Below are 11,068 nucleotides of genomic sequence, written 5' to 3' on the forward strand. Positions count from 1 at the left end.
TTTATTTTATTTTTTTTATCTTTTTTTTTTGGAGGGCAATTGGGGTTAAGTAACTTGACACCAAGGTCACACGGCTAGGTTTTTTTGGTTTGTGTGTTAAGTGTCTGAGGTCAGATCCGAACTCAGGTTCTCCTGACTCTGGGGCCAGCACTGACACAAATATTTTGTTCTTCTCATTTTCAGTTATTTGGAAATTCTATTCTATGTCTCATATTCAAACAACATGAGAATATTGATTTAAAAGGGTGGGGCCTTTGTTTTAGGGAGAAGCTGTGCCTTTATACAGATTTTGCAATTTCCTAAGGCCTATTTTCTCCCTCCTGTTCAATTCCAGGTCTAATTTGATGGCCAATGGCAATGTTCATTCCAGACAAAAAGGATTTTTATTTAATTTAAAAAAATTCACAAAAGTGTGATTTTCCCCTCTCCTGGGGGCCTTTACTAAGATTTAAAACTCTTTGGGTTCCAAAGTGCTTTCTTACTGACAAGTCCTTGGAGGTAGAAGTTACAAGTATTATTATCCTACTTTTAAAATGAAAACTGAGTCTCATACAAGGCATACAAGTAAATCTGGAAGTTCTTTATGAAATAATGCAAAGCAGAATAAAACAGAACCAGTGAAACAAAGTATGCCCTAACTACTACTGTATAAGAGGAAAAGTGAATGAGCATGAAGGCTTACAAACTGTGTGTGTATATACACACACACATATACACACAATGTACACACATACATACATACACATACACATCTAATGAAGGCTCAGAGTAAGTGACTAACCAATTATAATGACTAGGCATTGAAATCAACCTATTTAAAGGTAAGCAATTACAATGTTGGAATGATGTTTAATATTAAGCTTTTAATAAGACATTTAATTTCTAAAAAGAAACAGATGATCAGAAAGGATAAAGGATTTGTCCAAGATCAGATGGGGAAGAGAACAAGGATTTGAACCCAGGCTTCCTGAGTCCAGGCCTAGTATATGACAAGAAACACAGTGCATGTCATTTTTCTGAGCTCACAGTCAGTACCTATAAACAAAGGACAGGACCTCAAACTTAGGACAGCTCTACTGACCAATCAATCTAATCTGCTGTTTCCAGAATTCTTCAAAAACCCAGTGACCCCAGGAGGAAACCCTTGCTGAACTGGAGGGAATCATCCAGAGGAACTCCTCTAGAGACCAGTGGAGTCAGGAAACCAGGCCTGACAATGCATTGATTTGCATATTATTTTCCAGGCTGTTCTGCTGGAATAGTTGAGAATTAGGAGTCTATAAGCCCCAAAGACCACAGGGGAAGGGAAAAAAAAAAACCAGAACAAAACAAAAACCAGTTTCAAGGCAGGGTAACCTCCCTACCATATGCTCCATGCCCACATTGATCTCTTCTTCCTCTGAATTCCTATACACTCACTTATCAGCCCCTGCCTTGGATTGTAATGTGATGTAGTAGAAAGGGCATTTTTATTCATTCATTCAGTAAACATTTATTAAGAACTATGTGCCAGGCACTGTGCAGTGGGGACAAAAAGAGGCAAAAGACAGTTCCTTTCCTCAAGGAACTTATGACCTAAATGGGGAGATAACACTTAAAGAAGTATATATGAAAGAAGCTATGTATAGGACAAATAGGAAATAATTAAAAGAAGGAAAGTCCTGGAACTAAAAGGGGTTAGGAAAGGCTTGGGGCAGCCAGGTAGCTGTGGATAGAGTGCCAACTGCAGTCAGAAAGACTCATTTTCCAGAGTTAAAATCTGGCCTCAGACACTCACTAGCTGTGTGACCCTGGCCAAGTCACTGAACCCTATTTGCCTCAATTTCCTCATCTGTAAAATGAGCTAGAGAAGGAAATGGTAAACACTCCTGTATCTCTGCCAAGAAAATCCCAAATGGGGTCACAGAATTGGATACAACTGAAAAATGGCTCAAGAAATAACACAGAAAAGGCTTCCTATAGAAGATGGGATTTTAGTTGGAACTTAAAGGAAGCTACCAATTCAACCCAAAAAGTTAACCCCTACAATGTGCTAAGCACTGTCCTAGGTTCTAGGGAACATAGGACAAACAGTCCCTTCTCACAAGGAGCTTTTATTCTCCTGGGCAGGGGGAGGGAGAATAACAGGTACAGAGATAACTATTTACACAATAATCTGGGAAGGGGGGAGCATTAAATCCCTATTAGACTATAATAGAATGGGAAGCAATGGTTCTAGAGTTCAAGAACCCAAGTTCAAATTCTGCCTTTGACCTTTACTATCTCTGTGCCTCAGTGTCCTTGATAATAGAATGAGGAGGTTGTGAGATCCTTGAGTGCAGGGACTGTTTTTCTGTATCACAGTACTTAGCGTAGGGTATGGTACACAGTAGGAGCTTAATGCATGCTTATTGTAGACTGACTGGACTAAAAGATCTCTACAGTCTCTTCAGTTCTACATCTGTGATCCTATGAAAACTCCATGAGAGCAGGGACTGTGCCCTTCTTTCATCTTTGTATAGGTGAGCACAGCAGTGCTTTGCACACAGTAGGCACTTAATAGATATGTATTGAATTAAGGAGCCCTGCATGTGAACCCTGCCTAGCTGATTTCCTATCTGTATGGCCCTTTTTCTTCAGCTTGAACAAGAGGGGGTTGGACTGTGTGATTTCTATGCCCTCTGCTCCTTTTTTTTGTTCAGTATGCCTTAGTTTCCCCAAATAGCCACAGAACTCTTTGAGGCCAGGGACCTTGTCTTATACTTCTGTATCTCACAAATAACAACATTTCCACAGACATTCAAGGTTGACAAACATTTTCTTCACAACATCCCAGCAGGGTCAAGAATACAGAGGCTCCCCATTGCCTCCAGGATCAAATACAAAATGCTCTGTTTGACTTTCAAAGGCCTTCATAAGCTGGCCCCCTCCTTCCTTCCGGTCTTCTTACACCTCACTCCCCACCAAGACCTCTTTGATCCAGTGACCGTGGCCTCCCAGCACTTCCAAGAACAAGATGTTCCATCTCACCTTCGGGCATTTTCTCTGACTGTCCTCCATGCCTGGTGCATTATCCCTCCTCCTCTCTGCTTTCTGGCTTCTCTGACTTTAAGTACCAATGCAAATCCCACCTTCTAAAGGAAGCCTTTCCCAACCCCTCTTCATTCTAGTGCCTTCTCTTTCTTAATTATTTCCTGTTTATCCTGTATATAGTTTGTTTTGTATATATTTGCTTTCACGTCATCTCTCCCATTAGATTATAAGCTCCTTGAGGGCAGGGACTGTCTTTTGTATCCCTAGTACTTAGCACTGTGCCTGGCATATAGGAGGAGTCTAATAAATATGTGTTGATTGATTGTCCCAATTTTACAAACGAAGAAACTGAGCTCTGAGAAATTAAATGCCAGAGTTAACAAGTACCTGCAGATAGGTTGTTGTTTTTTTTTTTTTTGAAGGGGGAAGGCAAAGTAATTGGCTTAAGTGACTTGCCCAATCACACATTAAGTGTATCAAGTGTCTGAGGTCTGATTTGAACTCAGGTTCTCCTAACTCCAGGGCTGGTGCTCTATTCACTGCCCCACCTAGCTGCCTTGGTAGGTTCCTTTTTAAAATTGTGTCTCCTGGCTTCATGTCAAGGACTCTTGCCATACCATCTCCAGTGCTCCCAACAGTAGCAGGCAGCCGGCAGGTACTTAGGGCATATTGGCTGAATAATATTAATGAGAGTGAGAAATGTTCACTTCATCTTTCTGATTAGGCTTTTCTTCATGTACATCCAATCTCCTACAGGCTCGGGGGCTATTTTTCTATGACTCCCAGCCATAAAGAGTTATGGCATCAGTCTCCTGAATTCAATTCAGCAAACATTTTTTGAATGTCTACTGTTTGCCCAGAGTAGGAGGAACGGATAAACTTTATATAAACCATCACTCCTTTACGCAGTTCTTGGCACATAGTAAGTGCTTAATAATGATTGCTGACTGACATTGGAAAATGATGATGATGATGGTAGTGGTGGTGGTTGGTGATAGTGATGATGTATTTCTATAGCCCTTTAAGGTTTTCAAAGTGCTTGATAAATATTATCATATTGGATCTTTACCATAACCCTGGGAAGGAGAAGCTATTATTATTCCTATTTTTACAGATGAGGAAACTGAGGCAGACAGAGATTAAGTGACTTGACCAGGGTCACACAGCTACTCAGTGTCTGAGTTTGGACTTAACTCAGGAGTTCCTGACTCTAGGTCCAAAGCTCTCTCCATAGTACCATCTAGCTGCCTGGAGAGACATAGATCACCACCCTTCAGGCAGCTTACGTTCTAACAGCTAGAACCACAGGCAACATTACATGATCAGTACAACAGAAAGCTACCAAACCAGAGACCATGTGAGAGCCTAGACCAAAGGCCATCTCCAGCCCCGGCAGCGAGAATCAGGTGGAGATGCTCTTTGGCTGAAGGCTGCAGAGTTGGCCTTGGAACCCAAAAGAGCTGGCTTGCCTTCTGCCACGGACAGAATGCTTCATAAGAAGCAGTGCTATTATCATCCTCCTTTTCATCTGGATCAGATCAGAAGGCCACCAGATTTAGAGCTGGAAGAGATCTTGTCGATCACCTGGTTGAACCTTGTCATTCTACAGAGGAGGGAATGGAGGCTCAGAGAAGCACCAGGGTCAGGCAGCCAGTGATTGCTGAATGTCAAATTCCCCTCCCTCCTCTACTCACTGTGCCATAATGCTGAACGAGGTACTCATGAGGGCAGGGATGGCCTTTTGATTTTCATTATATTCCCAGCACATAGTATGGTGCCTGCAGCATAATAGGTGAATAATAATTATTTGTGTAGAATCTGCTATGTGACAGACACTGTACTATGCACTTTATAAATTTTATCTTATTTGATCTTCATAACAACCCTGGGAAGTGGGTGCTATTATTATCCCCATTTTACAGTTTAGGAAACTGGGGTAAACTGAGGCTAAGTGATTTGCCCAAGGTCACATAGCTAGTAAATATCAGAGGCAAGATTTGAACCCAGGCCTTCCTGTTTTCAGGTCCAGCACTCAACCTACCTCCCAGGGTTATTATGAGGATCATATGAGACAATTGCAAAGCCCTTAGAACAGTGCCTGGAGCTTAGTAGGTGCTACATAAATGTTCAGTTTCATCATCACCACTGGCACCAGCACCAGCACCAGCACCAGCAGCACCACCACCACCACCATAATCATCACCAACCACTCTTTCCCTGTAGGAGTCTGTAGCAGCCTTAAAGTTCTGTTTCAGGTTACTAAGATTCTCTGACTTCAGCACCTTGGCTGCCCCAACCACTTGGACCCCCACAATTCAAGGCAGATCTTGCCAGGGTGAGTTCCAGATTTGTACCTGCAGCTCTGGGGAGGAAAGGAAAAGAGGGCCTGGGGAAGTAACATAAGTAACAGCCAGAGCCAATCATATGGGACTAACTAGCCATGGAACTTTTCACCCACTCATGTTCTAAACCCCAATAGATTTGTACCCCCTGAGGCAACAAAATGGAGCTGGGTTGGAAGAGGCAAGATGGGTTCAAATTCTATTTTGGATCTTTACTAGCTATATAATCCCAGACAAATCACTTCATCTCCATCACTTCAATTTTCTCTTCTGTTAAGTGAAAAAAACATCTAGGGATCATGACCTCGTGGGGTTTGTCAGCAGGATCAAATGAGATGATGTGTGTATGCATATATACCCACACATATATGTATATACATAAATATACATATACATGTATATACATATACATGTATATATAGTGATTAGCAAACCTTAAAATATTATATGATTCCACATGGTTATGATGAAATCTTAGTATCTGTGGCTATTTCTTCATCCAGGTAAGCACTCTTTCCAATGTGACTTGAGTATGCAGTGGAGGAAGGGAGCATTCTTATGGGATCTGTCCATCCTGGCGGGTAATACAGAGCATGTGCAGATATTCCCTGCCAGGTTACAAGTCAACATATGAGTCTAGAAACCTGTTTCTAGCCATGTGTGACTGAGAAGCTGGTGCTACATGATGACAAAAAGTCACCTATTTGGCAGACCTGGAAGAACCAAGGGCTCTGAAGGAGCTCCATTGGAAATGAGTGTGCATACAAAAGGGGGTGACCAATCCATCCTTCCATCTCTTGGAGTGAGGAAGGCTGTTCTGAGCTTCTAGGTGGGAGGAAGGACAGCTGTCTTATCTCCTCCCTAGCTGCCATGTGTCCAGTAATACATGGTACCTTTGTTTCTTTTTTGTTTATTCTTTCTGACTTTTAGGCAAATGAATATTTGCCCAAATATCCAAAATGGGAGTCACCTAGGTGACTCAGTGATTTTAGAAGATCCAGAGGTCCCACGGGAGATCCTGCTGATGACCAAAGATAGTAGCATTGGTCACTGGAGTGGATGTGCCTGCAGAAGGGTGCTAAAAGATCTCCAGGGCTACTTCCTCTATTTGCACTCACACTGGTAGTTGGGTAACCATAGGGTAGCTGCCTACTTCATTTGTTTTTGGAGGGGGTAAGGTAGGGCAGTTGGGGTTAAATGACTTGCCCAAGGTCACATGGCTAGTGTTTGTGTGTGTGTGTGTGTGTGTGTGTGTTAAGTGTCTGAGGGTTTGAACTCAGGTCCTCCTGACTCCAGCGCCACTGCTCTATTCACTGTGCCACCTAGCTGCCTACTTCTACTCAAGGTTCTAGGAATAACCCTGAGGGATTATGGCTTTTAATACTGTAGTTTCTGAGCCCCTACTAATGTATTCCCTATTATCAATCATTACTCCATTAGCTTTTTAGTCAAGGACCCTGGGCAAGTCCCTTAACCCTGCTTGCCTCAGTTTCCTCATCTGTAAAATGAGCTGGAGAAGGAAATGGAAAACCACTTCAGTATCTTTACCAAGAAAACCCCAAATGGGGTCATGAAGAGTTGGACACAACTGAAACAACTGCACAACAATTTACCAAAATGGTAAGTTATAGAAATAGTCCCTCTCCTTTCCTCAGCATACACAAGATCCCTGGGGAGAGTGGGGTCAAACTTAAATAGTATAAACATTAATAGTAATGAGGCACACACCTGCCTATGAGAGGTACCATCTTCCCTTTGCAAAGTTCTCATGAAGTTTCCTTTATGTATAGTCCTTGGCTGTCTTCAAAATCTTGGGGGCTCCGTAGAGGCCCCAGCCAGCTCTCTGTCACAGGGGTCTTACTCCTTGAGGTTCTCACTGTCCTCAGGGGACTCTTTTTCACCTCTATCTACACTCTCTCTGTTGGGTCCACCACTATTCCTGTGGTCACTGATACCATCTCTGGTTATCAGCGGGTGCTCTAATGGGATCTCTGGACCTGGTCACCTGGGAGCTGCTAGTTCAGAATACTCCAAAATTCCACATGTCATATTAGAACCTGGTAGGCTATGGCCAACCATGGTCTGCATAGCCTGCCAGGAAGGGCAAATCTGAACAGGGTCCCTCTGTTACAAGGGCTCTGACTCTTCCATCTTTTCTGGAGGTTTCTGGGAAAGGTAGAAGGTGATACCCATTTTTCAGTTAGGGAGGGGACAGGAGGAATCAAAAAAGCTCAGGAAGGACCTAGATGGCCTGAGTCACCTGTGGTCAATTGTGGTTCAATTGAAGGAGTCAGAAGATGGCACTTTATATATCCTGGTTCTGCTACTCACTAGAGTGACCTTGGTCACTCCCTCTCTTGGTCTCAGTTTCCTCATCTGTGAAATGAGGGGTTTTGGGGCGGCCAGGTAGCACAGCGAGTAAGAGCACCAGCTCCATTGTCAGGATGACTTGGAGATCGAATCCCGGGCTCAGACACTTAGCACCCACCCAGAAATACCTGGCCACATAACCTTGAGCAAGTTACTTAACCCCTATTGCTTAAAAAAAAAAGAAAGAAATGAGGGGTTTGGATTAGGTTCGCTCTGAAATCCTTTCCAGTCCTCACAGTCTTTGACTATGATATGAGTCCCCTGGACTCCTGACAATTAGACTGGCTTCTATTTGCCTTCCCAGAAGTCCCTAGATTTAAAAAAACAAACAAGAGCTATTCACAAAGCTGAAAACAGGTGTGTTCTGGTCCCCTAACAGCTTGTTAGCTGGGTGTATTTATTGGACTATGATCCCATGACTAGCAAAGCATTCACAGTCCCCAGCCCCAACCCTGGATTCTGCCTTCCCCCCCTCCCCCTCTCAACTTGTCCTGATTACAAGCAGAGCCTGTTACAGCTATTCACTGAAAGGCTTACACAAACAGCCGTCCCCATCTCCCAAGTCTGCTAATCCTCTCCAGTGGAGAGAACTCAGATGCCAGACAGCGCTTAATCAAGGCCTTTTGGCCCACCATACATTAGAGGGCAGGGCCTCTCACCCGCCGGCCTCACCCTCCTCACCTCCTGTCTATTAATGGATGGCAGCCGCCACAAGGAGCCAACCTATGTTCATTGCAGTCGCCACGCTGCTAATCTGTTTTCTATTTACAGGGCTGAGTCCTGCCATCTCTTTCTCATTTGATTCTCTAATGCTGCTCTCCATTCCTGTATAATCTGACAAGGAGGCAATTGCATGCCCAGATGCTGCTGGATGGCCTTTCACTCAGCACAAAAAGTCCATATTTCTCCTTTCTTTTTGTCACTCTCTTCCTGGGTGCAGAAAAAAGCTGAGGGAAGGCGAGGGTGAGGGCAAGGCTGGTAGGTAGGGGCAGCCGGGCTCGCTCTTGATCAGGGCCAGACAGAGCTACCCTGTGTCCTTTCCTGGTGGAGCACTCAACTAGTGACCACCTGTTTCCCAGCAAAATGTCCATGTTCTTACCGCCTGTACTAATGGAGGCTTGCTGGCAGCTGTCAGCCCCATTAAGGCTTCTATCTTCTCTCCAGCTCTCCTGGCCCCAGCAGGCTAATCTGTCACCAAGCACACAGCACACAGCACACACAGGCTGGGTCTACACCAGGGCCAATAACAGCTTCATCCATCCAAGGGGCTGGGAGGGAAGGGGTTTTTTATGTAGACCTAAAACATGTTTTATCCTAAATTAGTAACCATCATCAGAAATAAACATTCAAATAAATAAAACATACTAAACAGGGTTATATGTAAAGCCATAAGCTCCAAGTTATTTATAATTTGTTTAAAATGATTATAATGACTAACAAAATCACAATAACTTGTTTGTTTTCTCATCTCTTTTCTGTGTATCTTTCCTCCCTTTTGCCTCTCTCTCTCTCTCTCTCTCTCTCATATAAGTACACAAAGGATCTGTGATTTTTGATTGTCAGGGGTTGAGGGTAGGAACTCCCAGCACAGAAATTCTCTTCACTATTTCTGATTGAAGATCTCAACTAAATCTTTGACTAGGTGGGTAATTCCTACAGAATTTGGCATGGAGGCATGTGAAGGTTAAGTGACTTGCTCGGGGTAACACATCTAGTATCAAGAGATACACTTTGAAGGCAAGTCTTCTTGACTCTTTTTTTTTTTCTTTTTGGAGGGCAATTGGGGTCAAGTGACTTGCCCAAGGTCACATGGCTAGTTGTTGGGGATTTTTTTGGTGTTAAGTGTCTGAGGTCCAATTTGAACTCAGGTCCTCCTTGACTCCAGGGCCGGTGCTCTACTCACTTCGCCACCTAGTCGCCCCAACTCTTTCTTATAACAGAACACAGCTGTCTTTCTTATGGAAGCATAGTTCTCTATAGGGGTTCTTAACGTTCCCTATGTCATGGACCCCTCTGGAAGTCTGGAGAAGCCTATGGACCCCTTGAAAGAATGGTATTTTTAAATAAAATAAAGCACATGGATTATGAAGGAGGACAATTATATTGAAATACTGATGTAAAAAAAATTAAGTTCGTAGACTCCAGATTAGGAACTATTGGTAGAAAGTCACCTACTCCAACCTTTTTACTTTATAAATGAGGAAACTAGGGCCAAAGGAGGGTAAATGATTTGTCCAAGGTCAATCAGTCAGTGTAAAGGACAGGATCTGAACCCAGTTTTTTTTTTTTATTCCAGAGCCAGTGTTCTTTCCACAGAATCACAAGGGCTTTATTAGCTATGATGATGATGATGATGATAATGTCGTCAATAAAACCAGAAGCACTGATTAAGAAAGAGTTCCTGCCCTCAAGGAGCTTACATTCTAATGATATTCTACTCATTTCTATACAGTTTGTAGTCAGCTTGTTATTATTTTTCTGGTTCTGTTTCCTTCACTCTGCATCACTTTGTGTAAATAGAAGTGAGTTTTTAAGAAGTCCCAAGAACCAATTTGACTTACCCCCCAACCAAGGGCTTTTGATGTCTGCTAATGAAAAACTCATTTCTTTTTTTACCATTTTAGAAAATCAAGACCAGAAAACTATGGCTGCAAGGGCTCAGAATTGAGGAGCAGAGCATCAAATTTAAATTCTATTACTATTATTACTACTACTAGCTCACAGCTATACAATGATAAGCATTTATTAATTACCTACTATGTGTAGAATTAGCGTATGAAGTCTAACACTTATTCTCAACAGGATTTGTGTGCGGGAAGTGGCATGAGAACTATCCAAGTGGATTGGTTACAGAGCCAGAATGAAATATAACAAAGACTGTGCTTGAAGGGCTAACCAAGAAAATTGAAGGATGGTGTCTCCCCTTGGCCTATTGGATAGTTCCTCTCTGGAGAATCTACAGTAGCTTATAGCCTACCACACCATACAAAAAAATGCTCAGGATAAGAAGGAATAGATTCATTACCATTGAAGGTAGAGTCCAGAGTGATGAGATCACAGGTGTTCTAAGGTATGTAGAGTATGTCCACAAAGTCTTATAGAAGTTTAAAGCTATTAGTGTTTAAGGTAACTCACAGGATTAATTCAGAAGGACTTATAATAAATACATAACTTAATTCCTAACCATCGATAACTCCCCAGGCCAACTCCCAGATTCTCACAGAGCCTTTCTTGACCACTTCAGCATATGGTGACTTCTGTCTCCTCTAAAATCCTCTCATATTTCTCCTCCTGCTATACTACTACTACTACTACTACTACTACTACTACTACTACTACTACTA

The sequence above is a fragment of the Petaurus breviceps genome, unplaced genomic scaffold, assembly GCF_028583685.1.
Source record: "Petaurus breviceps papuanus isolate PSGF00001 unplaced genomic scaffold, PetGlider_PUasm1.0 176, whole genome shotgun sequence".
Classification (NCBI taxonomy): Eukaryota; Metazoa; Chordata; class Mammalia; order Diprotodontia; family Petauridae; genus Petaurus; species Petaurus breviceps.